Genomic DNA, 13,609 nt, shown 5'->3' with positions numbered 1-13,609 from the left:
AATCCCGCTCGGTTGGAACGAGATTTCGCCTTTCCCTTCACTTTTCCACCCTTACCACGTCCAGACATTGTATTGCTAACTTTTTTAAACTAAAAATAACCGAAAAACTAATGGCGACAACGCTCACGTCCTTTCGACAACGAATGAACAACTGGCAGTGAACTGTCCAGCGAATAGCTTTTATTCGGCAACTTCTCAAAACACTAGTACGTTTCCTACTCGACCAATCAGAGCTTTCTACGACATAACGCCAAGAATGGGCGGAGCTTAGAAGTGTAGCGTCATTTATCAAATAATTAAACGACTATAGGTATATTTCGGTTTAGTCTTTTATCTTTTGCTGTATGGGTAGGTCGCGAATCTCATTCGTTTAAAATGCCACCGAAGACAAGCGGTAAAGCGGCAAAAAAGGCTGGAAAAGCCCAGAAAAACATTCTAAGAGCGATAAGAAAAAGAAGCGTAGGAGGAAGGAAAGCTACGCGATTTACATATACAAAGTTTTAAAGCAGGTTCATCCCGATACGGGTATTTCCAGCAAGGCCATGTCGATTATGAATTCTTTCGTGAACGATATATTCGAAAGGATAGCCGCCGAAGCGTCGCGCCTCGCCCATTACAATAAAAGATCGACCATCACGAGCAGAGAAATCCAAACCGCCGTTAGGTTATTGTTACCCGGTGAATTGGCTAAGCATGCCGTTAGCGAAGGTACCAAAGCTGTCACTAAATATACCAGTTCTAAGTAAACGAAATATATTATTTTGAAGGTGATCATAATAATATGAAGGGTGGAAAACGGCTCTTTTCAGAGCCCCAAAATGTTTAAAGAAGAAAAAAAGAAATAAACTATTGTTAAGAAGATAGGATATATACGAAGTCAAATAAATTAAAATATAGTAATCGTTCATAAAAATGTTAAAATATCCAGAAAAAATATTTTATTTTATATATTCATTCCTTTACGGTAACATAATAACAGTATATGTGATACCCCTTTCTTATCGTGATATAAACTTCAAGTCAATCCAGCAGGTGTTCACACCTTATTACTAAGGATTCCTCAATATTCACAATATATTTGTGAGCATAATATTCTAAATTCAATTCACAAATATTATAACTAAAGCGTCATATAAACGGAAAAAAATATCAATGTCTCTTTTTTCTAATAGAAGTTGGTGGTTCTGAGAAGAACCTTTTTTTTTCATATAAATACAAAAAACGACCTTAATATAGGACAGCCGTAGCATTTATGCACGTTCGCCTCTAATGCGTCTGGCTAATTGAATGTCCTTAGGCATGATAGTTACTCGTTTAGCATGGATCGCACACAAATTGGTGTCTTCAAAGAGACCAACCAAATAGGCCTCGCTAGCTTCTTGCAAAGCCATCACTGCCGAACTTTGGAAACGTAAATCGGTCTTGAAATCCTGAGCGATTTCGCGAACCAATCGTTGGAAAGGCAATTTCCTAATCAATAATTCGGTACTCTTCTGATAGCGTCGGATTTCTCTTAGAGCGACCGTACCGGGTCTGTAACGATGCGGTTTTTTAACACCACCGGTAGCGGGAGCGCTTTTCCTGGCTGCTTTAGTAGCCAATTGTTTTCTGGGAGCCTTACCTCCGGTTGATTTTCGAGCAGTTTGCTTGGTACGAGCCATCGTCTAAACGGGTCTGACTTCAAACGTGTAGGAAGGATTACAAGCGCAAGCACCAACGAACTTTTGGAAACTGATCGAAGGTGTCAAAGAAATCTCCCTTTTTAATAATGTGTGAAGATATTCTGATTGGTCCGGCTAGCATCTGTGGGCGGGACCCGATTCGAACTCAACAAAACCCATGGTAGGATTTGAAATTGAAATAGTTACCCGTAGTATTCGAGGTGTACGCTGCACAATTCGATATAAATTTGCTTTCTTTTAATACTAAATTGAATAAATCATGACGGGCAGAGGTAAAGGTGGTAAAGGTTTGGGAAAAGGAGGCGCTAAGCGGCATCGTAAAGTGCTTCGTGATAATATCCAAGGTATTACGAAACCCCGCCATCAGAAGATTGGCTAGGCGGGGTGGAGTTAAACGTATATCCGGTCTAATTTATGAAGAAACCAGAGGTGTATTAAAAGTATTTTTGGAAAACGTTATCAGAGACGCCGTCACTTATACCGAACACGCCAAAAGGAAAACGTTACTGCCATGGATGTAGTATACGCCCTCAAACGCCAAGGACGAACCCTATACGGATTTGGCGGTTAAATAAAGTATTATATATGCTGACCAATTAAAACAGAACAACGTATCTATTCAACTAAAGAAAACAACGGTTCTTTTCAGAGCCACAAATTTACTAGCATAAAAAAAGAAATTTATTATTCGAAAATGGACTAAGATGACGTTAAATTTTATTAAATATCTGCTCCTTTCATCTAAGATTTACTTGTAAAGTAACAAATATACTGCATTATAATAGACGATCGTAATATAAAAAGATAGATAAAGTTTAAAATAAGATTTCATAATAAAATGTTAGGTTAATGACAAGAATGTAAATGATGGTGAACAATCGAATACCGAATCTTCGTTGAAGCTTTAATATAGTTTTCCTTTAGAGAGAAAATACTCCGAGATAAACTTCGCGTCGATGAGCTTGGAGAATCCTTAAGATTTCAAAGAAGGTACGGTAGTTCTACGCACGTATGTATGGAGATCGCGTTCCATGTATTTATTGACTTTAGATAACTATTTATGAAAACAGATTTCAACTAAAGAAGCAAAATATACTATAATATATATGAGCATTGTATCGATACAGAAGGGTTTGACACGATATTCTTATAGACGTCTCGATATCGTTGCTCACCCGATACGTTCGATTGTAACCCAGAGTTCGGATGGTGTTAAGAAACCGTTAAATAAGAAGTATATTAGTATAGGATCGGTTAATTTTCATGTCATTGTTTTCTTACAGTTAATTCGACAACGGTACGTTTCGATATAGATTCGTTTTGGACAACGAACAATCTGTACCGCATCAATTAGGAATAATATGTCTCGTTTCTCCAATAATAGCATTAGATCTGTACGGAATTGCATTTATATCAAAAGACGATATATCGGGGGACGTAGATTTGAAAAGATATATTTTCATAGTTATAACCGAAAGTCTATAACTCGAATGTAAATGGTAGTTTCGACGGAATCGAGAGCAACGCTTGATTTTGTGCTTCCTTCTAAGACGATAGTCACGTAAAATTTATTGGTAAAGTTTGCTACTTCTACTACGTTTTATCTTTTAACGCCTCGAACATAAATCGTATGATATTCTAAAGGATTTATGTATTTAATATGAGAAATAAGTAAACGGTTCCAAGCTCGATGAACGTTTCGACGAAGCCGGAATATGGAACGTCGTTCGCGCTCGACCGTTCAGTCCTCCGTTCGGCTCATATCATATAGGGTACGCATTAAATGAGAGCGACCGCCAGACAGTTAAAATACGCGAACGAGAAGCATACGCACGTACGTAACTTTGTCAAACGAATCGTGATTAGAACGTTCTTATAAGGAAAAATTAAGAAATTATATCAGAATGTCGGACGTCGATATTAGCGGACAAGCGGTTTCTCCTTCGTCGAATCAAGGGAGTGGAGGAAATTCCGCCGCCGTTGTTAACGCATCGTCAACAGGCACACCGGCCGGGTCGAATTCATCTTCGGTGTCGGCTACGGGAGCCGCATCAGCTACAGCCGGTAGCGCAGGTTCGTCTGCAGGAGGGAAGAAAGAAAAAATCCACTTCGAGCAAGGCGAAGAGTTCTAAATCGAAAGTTAGTCATCCTCCGATCGCTGATATGGTAACGAGTGCAATTAAAGGATTGAAGAGAAAGGCGGAACTTCCTTCAGAGCTATTAAAAAATACATAGCGGCCAATTACAAAGTGGATGCTGACAAATTATCGCCCTTTATAAAGAAATATATAAAGACGTTGGATCGCTTCGGGTGTTTTGGTACAAACGAAGGGCAAAGGAGCTTCCGGATCATTTAAATTAGCGGCTTCGGCACGTAAAGCAGGAGGTACGACAGCCGCAGGTACGAAGAAAAGAAAAACGGCCACTGCCAAAACCGGACAGAAAAATAAACGAAAACCAGTAGGAGGTGCCGCGACAGCTACGACAGCCGGTGGTAAAAAAGCGTCTGCCAAAAAAACCTCAGAGAAAACGGAAAAAAAGACGACCGCCGCCTCCGCCTCAACTAAGAAAACCACAGCTAAAGTAAGAAAGGTGAATCTGCAACTTTGGCCGAGAAAAAAGCTTCTGCCAAAAAAGCCGTCGAAAAGAAAACAGGAAAGAAATCTACCGCCGCCACGACTACGTCCGCTTCCAATGCCGCCGCTAATAGTTCATCTTCGAAAGCAGCAAAAAGCAACACGGCCGCAAGATCCCCGAAATCGCCTTCCAAAGCGAAAAAATCTAATAAAGCCGGACCTACGAAAAAGCCAAGGCGCCTAAACCGAAAAGTGCTAAGACGACGACCTCAACTGTTCGTGTTGCCGCTGGTGAAGGTGCGAAAACTAAAAAACCAGTATCACCAAAGAAAAAGAAATAAAACTATTTCTACTACGTATGACGATATATTAAACAGGCGACACATTTCATCGTCAGATCAAGAAGACACGGAGTTGAAAATTACAAATATCCCGACACTCCTGGACGTGCTACGACTTCCCTAAAAAATACGTTCGTCCAAGACCGTATTTTTTTAATAGAAAAAAAAAACGGTTCTTTTCAGAACCACAATATAACTTTATAAAAGAAAGAATATTTATATAATTTATTTATTATCTTATTATTACTTAAATGATTATTTTCTAGATAGAGCCGTAACTAATTAGGGAACCGATCGATCGATACTCTAAAACAGTAATAAAGGAATATTCAGTACAGATCAGATTATTTATAAATTTTCTAGTTAATATTTATTCTTTAATAAGAACGCGTATTCTAACTTCTTTTTTATACGATTTTGTTGGCCCTGAAAAGGACCGATATTAAAGGGCGTATGCAAAACTTTAAACGGTTTGCGTTATCTATTTGTTTTGCTGTCTGTCTTTTTAGGCAATAATACTGCTTGAATGTTAGGCAAGACGCCGCCCTGGCAATAGTAACGCCAGATAACAGTTTATTCAATTCCTCGTCGTTTTCTGATGGCCAATTGTAAATGCCTAGGGATAATCCTTGTTTTTCTTGTTGTCTCTAGCGGCGTTACCCGCCAACTCGAGAACTTCGGCCGCCAGATATTCCATTACGGCAGCTAAGTAAACGGGAGGCACCGGCCCCTACGCGTTCGGCATAATTTCCTTTCCTTAGAAGTCGGTGAATACGACCGACAGGAAATTGTAATCCCGCACGATTGGAACGAGACTTCGCCTTTCCCTTCACTTTTCCGCCTTTACCACGTCCGGACATGTTAATCTCGATCGTTGTTAGATACTGCTCACCTTTAAATCAAAAACGGTACTGGAAATTTCTTACAGATCGGCCTGGAATTTTGTCCGCGAGCCAAACTCGTTATATCATACGCGACCAATCAGACTCTAACTCGGGCTATGGGCGGGGCTTAGAAGTGTTCCTTCGAATGTTATAAGTTCTAGAATTAAAGGCATTTTTTTAGTTAAGTACTCTTTGAGGTACGTGAGACGTCGGGATTTTTATTTCGAAATGCCACCGAAGACAAGCGGTAAGGCGGCCAAGAAAGCCGGAAAAGCCCAGAAAAATATCTCTAAGAGCGACAAGAAAAAGAAGCGCAGGAGGAAGGGAAAGCTATGCGATTTACATATACAAAGTTTTAAAGCAGGTTCATCCCGATACGGGTATCTCCAGCAAGGCCATGTCGATCATGAATTCTTTCGTGAACGATATATTCGAAAGGATAGCCGCCGAAGCGTCGCGTCTCGCCCATTACAATAAGAGATCAACGATCACGAGCAGAGAAATCCAAACCGCCGTTAGGTTATTGTTACCGGTGAGTTGGCTAAGCACGCCGTTAGCGAAGGTACCAAAGCAGTCACCAAATATACCAGTTCTAAGTAAATTAATTCACATACCTATGTGTGTTTCAATATACTACTTACCTGCAAAATCGGTTCTTTTCAGAACCACAATTGGATATACATTTTAAAAAATGAAATGTTAAACAGTAGCTGACATTTTATAAAAACAGAATTTTCAGATATATATATATATATTGTAGTTATTGTATTGAATTATATTATATCATTATAATCTGTTATATAGTAAGTATATAGAATAAGTTTTGTAAAAATGGTACGGCCCGAGATTGTTATTTAAAAATAAGGTAAAGTATTTCTGGAGTGACTTCGAAAATATGTGTATTCATTTTTATTACGTTTATGACTATATGATAATTAATTTATTTTTCCTAACTGTGGCTAATTGTGGATTGTGGCTAATTTCTACACGATAAGTATTAATCACGGGAACGTCTCGAAATGAACAAATAGGAACTGTAATTAATCAAGAATTTAGAATGGAACTATCGTCCTAATATAATGAGGATCGTCAAAGAGAAGATACTTTTTTTTTCGTTTACTAGGTTGACCTTGCTTGGGGACAGTGGAACTCAGTGGAAAATCGCTGATGGTGGGTGAGGAGGATAGGCCTGTGGTCAGAATCGATATCTTGGAGTACTTGCAGGTCAGAGGCTTGATTCGAATTTTGATAGATAAAAAAGTCAATTATTGTCGGTCGATTGGAGGAGTAGTGAGTTGGTTCGCTTGGAGCAATAAGCCCAAGTTCCAACTCATCTATTATCCCGGCCGATAGTAATTCTTCCAATAGCTGTGTGGTTGATGGCGTTGAAAATGGCCTGAAAATCTCCTTGGTCATCTGAATATGTTCCGAAGAGTATTTCGCCAATGGAGATCGGGTTCGTGTTCTAGTGGAATCCAGACCAGCCAGACGACTGTTATCTTGAGTTCCCCGTACATGAGTGGGGGGAGGAATTGGTCTTTTGGGTTTGGTTGTTTTTGGAGTAGGTCGGCACTTGCATCCCGAGTAATTTGCGGTGTATGGTTCTCAACAGTTGGTGCATTTCGGCGGGGAATTTCTGTCTTTGGGACTTGACGTAGGCCGGAGTGGCTTTACAGTTGGCCGATGAATGACCGTAGAATTGGCAGTTAAAACGTTGAACGCGCCTGCCGTTGCCGCGCTGGGCTTGGACTTTTACCACCTGATTCATTAGGCGGTCGACCGCGAAGATACGGCGTTCCTCTCGAGGAACCGACCAACATGGATTGGATTGAAACCGAGCTTCATGAGCGCGGTTCGGACTTCGAGTTACCATTACGTCGAGAGAGAAATATAATATATTAGCTGACCCCGCAGACACTCCGTACCCTGTACTCAATGGATAAATAAAGGATTCATTCTATCAAATTCTTCGTTCAAATCACTTTCGAATCATCCTTAGGAACATTCTGATATCGGAAAACCTTATCCGTAGTCGATAAACGATATCTAACGGATGAATTATAGAAAATGGCCAATAAGCGGCAAATATCCGATCGTAAGGGTGCACCATCGTTTCGGCGAATCATTCTTTTGGAATCTTACGTTCTACAAGCAAAACATTTATTCATAGGTATATACCGATAATAACGAACGGGCCGACGTAACAACCTAAAATGTCCTGAAATACGTGAGAACAGTTTTACTCCGATCGCCGTATCGATATGTGACAGTATCCATCCTATGAAGGATCTTTACATTCTACTAGCATAATTTTATGGATCGGAATTTTCCGACTTTTAAAGAACGTGATCGGCAGTCTAGAAACGGCCTGAGGACGTATTAACACGAGAGGTTAAAATTATTGCTTTAGAAGTTCACGTTGTCTAAAGCTAAAGTTTATTCATCGGAACATTCCGATAATAACGAGAACGGGCAGACGTAAAAACGAAAAATTTGCGCAACGTCCGTATAAACGATCTGTTCTAAAACACCCATACATTTCCGATAGCTGGCGAGAGACCCGCGCTTAAATCGTGTGCGCTTCTACGTGGGGCGATACGAGAGACGGATACGACGGGTCGGGTCGACCGGCGCTGTGACACTTTTACCGAGTGGCTTTTGATCAGCGAAGGTGGTATTACATATTATATGTTAATATATAAGATCCGAACCGTATTTTTTTATTTATCTAAATAAAAAGCGTATTTCGTCGTGTTATTATATATTCGTAACGCTCTCGCGATTTTGTATCGTCGTTTCGTTGTTCTTCCTGGTCGGTTTTTTTCGATATATCGGGAAGCGTACGACGACGACGACGGTATCACTGCGAGATCGCGAATTCGGCGGGAACATTCGGCTTCGTTAGAAGAAGATGATCCACGATTCATATGCGATTGGAATTATTATTTTTATGGACGTATCGGTTTTTCATCGGAACGTTCATAAAACAGCAACACATTTTGCGATAGCTCTCTGCTCTCCGAGCGAGAATAAAATAAAAAATCACGAAACGTTTCTCGTACGAGGTTTCCTTGTCGCTTTATATATTTCTATCTAGCGAAGGGTTCGGAGAGAATGTTTTTCGAGGTCTTATAAACGCCGAACGATATTTTGCGGCATCCAATTTTCGACGTAGTCGACGATCGTCGTCGATAATCGAGATAATTGGGTGCCTAGTCGATCGGTTGTGTATAAAAAAAACAAAAGATGTGTCTAAGATGATGATATCGTTTTGTTTTATTAGACAACTAATATTAAAATGTAAGAGCGTGGCGCCTCGGACCGGTTTTTCCGTCGTCTAGGCGCGCTATCATGCACCTCCTTTTTATTAGTCGTCGATATATATTATATATCGTCGTCTTACGCACACGTTTCTTTATAAGTCAAACTTATAAAATAAACTGTGTCTGTATTTGTTTTATCTGCTTCGTGTCGATAAAATAATAAGAACAGTTCCCTGGTTGATCCTGCCAGTAGTCATATGCTTGTCTCAAAGATTAAGCCATGCATGTCTCAGTACATACCGAATTAAGGTGAAACCGCGAAAGGCTCATTAAATCAGTTATGGTTCCTTAGATCGTACCCACAATTACTTGGATAACTGTGGTAATTCTAGAGCTAATACATGCAAACAGAGCTCCGACCAGAGATGGAAGGAGTGCTTTTATTAGATCAAAACCAATCGGTTTCGGGTTCGCGCTCGTCATCGTACAACTTGGTGACTCTGAATAACTTTAAGCTGATCGCACGGTCTCGCACCGGCGACGCATCTTTCAAATGTCTGCCTTATCAACTGTCGATGGTAGGTTCTGCGCCTACCATGGTCGTAACGGGTAACGGGGAATCAGGGTTCGATTCCGGAGAGGGAGCCTGAGAAACGGCTACCACATCCAAGGAAGGCAGCAGGCGCGCAAATTACCCACTCCCGGCACGGGGAGGTAGTGACGAAAAATAACGATACGGGACTCATCCGAGGCCCCGTAATCGGAATGAGTACACTCTAAACCCTTTAACGAGGATCAATTGGAGGGCCAGTCTGGTGCCAGCAGCCGCGGTAATTCCAGCTCCAATAGCGTATATTAAAGTTGTTGCGGTTAAAAAGCTCGTAGTCGAATTTGTGTCTCGCGCCGCCGGTTCATCGTTCGCGGTGTTAACTGGCGTGTTTTTCGCGAGACGTCCTGCCGGTGGGCTTAGTCGTGTCGCGTCGCCGTCGCGCGTGCGTTTCGGCGTGCGTGTTGTGCGCGTCGTGGTTACGACGGCCCAACTCAATCCTGCCGCGGTGCTCTTTACTGAGTGTCGAGGTGGGCCGGCACGTTTACTTTGAACAAATTAGAGTGCTCAAAGCAGGCTAAAATTTCGCCTGAATACTGTATGCATGGAATAATGGAATAGGACCTCGGTTCTATTTTGTTGGTTTTCGGAACCCCGAGGTAATGATTAATAGGAACGGATGGGGGCATTCGTATTGCGACGTTAGAGGTGAAATTCTTGGATCGTCGCAAGACGAACAGAAGCGAAAGCATTTGCCAAAAACGCTTTCATTGATCAAGAACGAAAGTTAGAGGTTCGAAGGCGATCAGATACCGCCCTAGTTCTAACCTTAAACGATGCCAGCTAGCGATCCGTCGACGTTCCCTAATATGACTCGACGGGCAGCTTCCGGGAAACCAAAGCTTTTGGGTTCCGGGGGAAGTATGGTTGCAAAGCTGAAACTTAAAGGAATTGACGGAAGGGCACCACCAGGAGTGGAGCCTGCGGCTTAATTTGACTCAACACGGGAAACCTCACCAGGCCCGGACACCGGAAGGATTGACAGATTGAGAGCTCTTTCTTGATTCGGTGGGTGGTGGTGCATGGCCGTTCTTAGTTGGTGGAGCGATTTGTCTGGTTAATTCCGATAACGAACGAGACTCTAGCCTGCTAACTAGGCGCTTTTTGACATCCTAAAGGCCCGCCGGCCGCGTTGCTTTCGGGTTTCGCGGTTCGTGCGCGGTTTTTACTGTCGGCGTACAAACTATTCTTCTTAGAGGGACAGGCGGCTTCTAGCCGCACGAGATTGAGCAATAACAGGTCTGTGATGCCCTTAGATGTTCTGGGCCGCACGCGCGCTACACTGAAGGAATCAGCGTGTCTTCCCTGGCCGAGCGGCCCGGGTAACCCGCTGAACCTCCTTCGTGCTAGGGATTGGGGCTTGCAATTGTTCCCCATGAACGAGGAATTCCCAGTAAGCGCGAGTCATAAGCTCGCGTTGATTACGTCCCTGCCCTTTGTACACACCGCCCGTCGCTACTACCGATTGAATGATTTAGTGAGGTCTTCGGATCGACACGCGATGGCGTTTCGGCGTCGTCGATGTGTAGGAAAAGATGACCAAACTTGATCATTTAGAGGAAGTAAAAGTCGTAACAAGGTTTCCGTAGGTGAACCTGCGGAAGGATCATTACAGTGTGTTGTTATGCCTATATATATATAATAGGTAAACGTACAAGTCTGTAAAAATCATTGTCGAACGTTAAAGAGCCATCTACGAAGTTCGGAAGTTCCGATCGAATTTCGACGTCGTCAACGTAGCTGTTTTCGGGTACCTATAATATATGGTTTTAAAAGATGTACGCCCGAAAGCGGAGATATATACGATGAAGATGTTGTTATATAGGACGACGAGTAATAATCGTCGGCCTACGACGGATTTCGTTATAAATGGACAAATCGAGCGCAAAATAAAACGATTTTGCCAATTATATTTCTAATCGACGTTTCGATCCTCATATCGACGAACATATACGATGATCGGTAATGTGATTAGTTTACGAAAATCTTATCACCCTTCGTTTGTTTCATTCCAAAAGGGTGAGATTTAGTTTACGAAAATATTGCCAAACTATGATCAGCGTATGCTCTTTTGTTGTCGTACGAGGTGAGACGACGAAAATTTACAACGAACGTCACCATTTCGAGTAGTCTGTCTCCGCTCCTCTCGTTGTGTGTAGTGGAGAAGACGAAAATAAACCGTAAGAGCGTTTTAAAGTCGACGGCGGCTGCGAAAGGGGCGCAAGCGCTGTCTATGACGTGAGCGCGCGTCGTCGTCGTCGTCGTCTTATAATAGAAACGTTTCGATATGCGTTTAAAACCTAACTTAAAAAAAGATTACCCTAAACGGTGGATCACTTGGCTCGTGGGTCGATGAAGAACGCAGCTAATTGCGCGTCAACTTGTGAACTGCAGGACACATGAACATCGACATTTCGAACGCACATTGCGGTCCTGGGATCTCATACCCGGACCACTCCTGGCTGAGGGTCGTATCTCATTTCAAGACTGCTCGGATTTTCTTTGATCTTCGCGATCGACGAGAAATGTCTGAGCGTGCTGAGCGTATAAGCGCGATTCGATCGCGACGTTCTAAAACGTGACAGCGGACCCGTACGTGTGACCTAACTCTCTCGTACGGGTCGTACGAATATGAAAGGGATGAGACGTGTTTAAAACGGTCGTTCGCACGTTTTTGTGATAAACGTAGCGCGCACCATTAATACGATCGTCGTATCCGATAAAATTAGTTTTTAATCGACGTCGGATCGTAGGTGCGTTGTCTCTCGAATACGAGGGAGAAAACACCGTTTTTCGACGGCGCGTCTTTTCCATTCTAAACTTTTATATTTCGTATTGGCTCCTAATCTTCATTATTATGATGATTACGAGCGCCACGCATATTAAACTAGCGACCTCAGAGCAGGTGAGACTACCCGCTGAATTTAAGCATATTACTAAGCGGAGGAAAAGAAACTAACTAGGATTCCCTTAGTAGCTGCGAGCGAACAGGGATTAGCCCAGCACCGAATCCCGCGGCCGACATCGGGCGCCGGGAAATGTGGTGTTCGGGAGGGTCCATTATCTCGACGTTACGTCGCGCGTCCAAGTCCATCTTGAACGGGGCAACAGCCCATAGAGGGTGCCAGGCCCGTAGCGACCGTGACTGACGGCGAGAGGATCTCTCCTTAGAGTCGGGTTGCTTGAGAGTGCAGCCCTAAGCGGGTGGTAAACTCCATCTAAGGCTAAATATAACCACGAGACCGATAGCGAACAAGTACCGTGAGGGAAAGTTGAAAAGCACTTTGAAGAGAGAGTTCAAGAGTACGTGAAACCGTTTAGGGGTAAACCTGAGAAACCCGAAAGGTCGAAGGGAGAAATTCATTCGCGGCTCGTAGTAGGCGGCGTGCGATCGCGTGACACGTGACGTTTCGGCGTTGCGCGCGCCTTTCGTACGTCGATCCGGCGACGAACGCGTGCACTTTTCTCCTTGTAGGACGTCGCGATCCGTTGGGCGTCGGCTTAAGGCTCGAGGTGGAGACCGTAGACTGCGGTTCGCGCCGTTTTCGTTTACGGACCCTCGTGTTCGCGGTCGACTCGCTCGACGGTATACCGAATGGTTTAAGGCCGCTACTCGTTAGCGTTCGGCTCGTCGCAAGCGCGTCAGATGCACGTCGGTAATCGGACCCGGTGCCGTTTCCGACCTCTGATGACTGTTGGCGACGAGGTTCTCGAACAGACCTAGACCGATCGGCGACGCTATAGCTTTGGGTACTTTCAGGACCCGTCTTGAAACACGGACCAAGGAGTCTAGCATGTGCGCGAGTCATTGGGAATCACTAAACCTAAAGGCGTAATGAAAGTGAAAGTTCGTCTCGCACGAACTCAGGGAAGATGGGCGGTTTACCCTTAAAAGTGGCCGCTCCGCATTCCCGGGGCGTCTCGTTCTCATCGCGAGAAGAGGCGCACCAAGAGCGTACACGCTGGGACCCGAAAGATGGTGAACTATGCCTGGTCAGGACGAAGTCAGGGGAAACCCTGATGGAGGTCCGTAGCGATTCTGACGTGCAAATCGATCGTCGGAACTGGGTATAGGGGCGAAAGACTAATCGAACCATCTAGTAGCTGGTTCCCTCCGAAGTTTCCCTCAGGATAGCTGGCGCTCGTAGCGTACGAGTCTCATCCGGTAAAGCGAATGATTAGAGGCATTGGGGTCGAAACGACCTCAACCTATTCTCAAACTTTAAATGGGTGAGATCTCCGGCTTGCTTAAATGA

General features: G+C 43.4%; 3 non-coding genes across 3 annotated transcripts in view; all 3 read left to right on the top strand.

Annotated features, from left to right (window-relative positions):
* Nucleotides 1–8,976: 8,976 nt before the first annotated feature.
* Nucleotides 8,977–10,965, top strand: LOC143206311 (small subunit ribosomal RNA). The gene has a single exon (XR_013008294.1). It is a non-coding gene; the product is annotated as a small subunit ribosomal RNA (ribosomal RNA).
* Nucleotides 10,966–11,670: 705 nt separating this feature from the next.
* Nucleotides 11,671–11,825, top strand: LOC143206309 (5.8S ribosomal RNA). Its single transcript, XR_013008292.1, has one exon. It is a non-coding gene; the product is annotated as a 5.8S ribosomal RNA (ribosomal RNA).
* Nucleotides 11,826–12,244: 419 nt separating this feature from the next.
* The window catches only part of LOC143206308 (large subunit ribosomal RNA), a 4,098-nt gene continuing 2,733 nt past the window's right edge, over nt 12,245–13,609 (top strand). The window contains exon 1 of the ribosomal RNA XR_013008291.1: nt 12,245–13,609. This exon is cut by the window's right edge and continues 2,733 nt beyond it. This is a non-coding gene — a ribosomal RNA (large subunit ribosomal RNA).

Source organism: Rhynchophorus ferrugineus, unplaced genomic scaffold (genome assembly GCF_030347505.1).
Source record: "Rhynchophorus ferrugineus isolate W39M unplaced genomic scaffold, kcgeb_rfMv2 rfM640, whole genome shotgun sequence".
Taxonomy (NCBI): domain Eukaryota; kingdom Metazoa; phylum Arthropoda; class Insecta; order Coleoptera; family Curculionidae; genus Rhynchophorus; species Rhynchophorus ferrugineus.
This window is presented reverse-complemented; position numbering and strand designations above follow the sequence as displayed.